We start from the raw sequence: 1,670 nt of genomic DNA, 5'->3' as shown, positions 1-1,670 counted from the left end.
GAAGGGCCGAATGGCCTACTCCTGCACCTAATTTCTATGTTTCTATGTTTCTATTAAACGTTATTCCCTTTATCATGTATCTGTACACTGTGTACGGCTCGATTGTAATCATGTATAGTCTTTCCGCTGACTGGTTAGCACGCAACAAAAGCTTTTCACTGTACCTCAGTACACGTGACAATAAACTAAACTGTACCTGTAATAGTTGTAAAATCTTCTTTGTGTTAGCGGACTAATCGAATTTTAAAGGTGAAAGAAAAGAATAAACGATAAAATAGATTTAGTTCAGTTTAGTATATTGTCACGTGTACCGAGGTACAGTGAAAAGCTTTTGTGCTGCGTGCTATCCTGTCAAAGAAAAGCCTATAGCGCAGCGGTAGAGTTGCTGCCTCACAGCGCCAGAGGCCCGGGTTCGATCCTAACTACAGGTGCTGTCTGTACGGAGTTTGCACGTTCTCCCCGTGACACGCGGGGGTTTTCTCCGGGTGCTCTGGTTTCCTCCCGCACTCCAATGATGTGCGGGTTTTACAGGGTAATTGGCTTTGATAAAAATTGTAAATTGTCCCTAGGGTGCAGGATAGTGTTAGTGCCGGCACAGACTCGGTGGGTGAAGCTGTGTCCAAGACTACAACTAAAACATTTAAAAGACATTTGGTCAGGTACGTAGATAGGAAAGGTTTAGTGGGGTCAAAGGCAGGTGGGACTGGTGTAGATGGGGCATCTTGGCGGGGATGGACAAGTTGGGCCGACATATATATATATACAAATATGCACACATATATGTATACGTATACACACGCACTTGTATATACATACACACACTTGTATATACACGCACACTTGTAAATACACACACATATACATACACACACATACACACACGCATGCACACACTTATATATACATACACGCACGCATGAATATACACACATATGCATACGCACACACACACAGGCTCACGCATACACTTGTATATACATACACATGCACACACACACTTATATACACACGCATGCACTTGCATATACAGACAGGCGGTTCAGAGTGTATTCACACTTATATACACACTCCGTACAGACAGGCGGTTCCTCGTTAGTATAGTGGTTAGTATCCCCGCCTGTCACGCGGGAGACCGGGGTTCAATTCCCCGACGGGGAGAAGGTTTTCTTTGTTCTAAATTTAACTTTATCTTTCCTCAGAGAGTGGTAGCGGTGTGGAATGAGCTTCCAGTGGAAGTGGTGGAGGCAGGTTCATTGGTATCATTTAAAAATAAATTGGATAGGCATATGGATGAGAAGGGAATGGAGGGTTATGGTATGAGTGCAGGCAGGTGGGACTAAGGGGGAAAAAAGTTGTTCGGCATGGACTTGTAGGGCCGAGATGGCCTGTTTCCGTGCTGTAATTGTTATATGGTTATATACACGCACGCATGCACTTGTATACACACGCACGCACACACTTGTATACACACACACATATACATACATACATTTAAAACAAACAATAATAGTGCATAATAACATTAATAGTCTATGTAGTTCAGAGCTTATTTGAGGTTGTAGTGTTTAAAAGCCTGATGGCTGTGGGGAAGTAGCTGTTCCTGAACCTGGACATTACAGCTTTCAGGCTCCTGTACCTTCTTCCTGATGGCAGGGGAGAGATGAGTGTGT

At 43.6% G+C, this 1,670-nt stretch overlaps 1 non-coding gene across 1 annotated transcript; it reads left to right on the top strand.

Annotated features, from left to right (window-relative positions):
- The first annotated feature begins 1,086 nt into the window (after window positions 1–1,086).
- trnad-guc (transfer RNA aspartic acid (anticodon GUC)) lies at window positions 1,087–1,158 on the top strand. The gene has a single exon. It is a non-coding gene; the product is annotated as a tRNA-Asp (tRNA).
- The last annotated feature ends 512 nt before the right edge of the window (window positions 1,159–1,670 follow it).

This window comes from Leucoraja erinacea, unplaced genomic scaffold (assembly GCF_028641065.1).
Source record: "Leucoraja erinacea ecotype New England unplaced genomic scaffold, Leri_hhj_1 Leri_542S, whole genome shotgun sequence".
Taxonomy (NCBI): Eukaryota; Metazoa; Chordata; class Chondrichthyes; order Rajiformes; family Rajidae; genus Leucoraja; species Leucoraja erinaceus.
The sequence above is the reverse complement of the archived record's forward strand: the minus strand, read 5'-3'. Positions and strand labels throughout refer to the sequence as shown.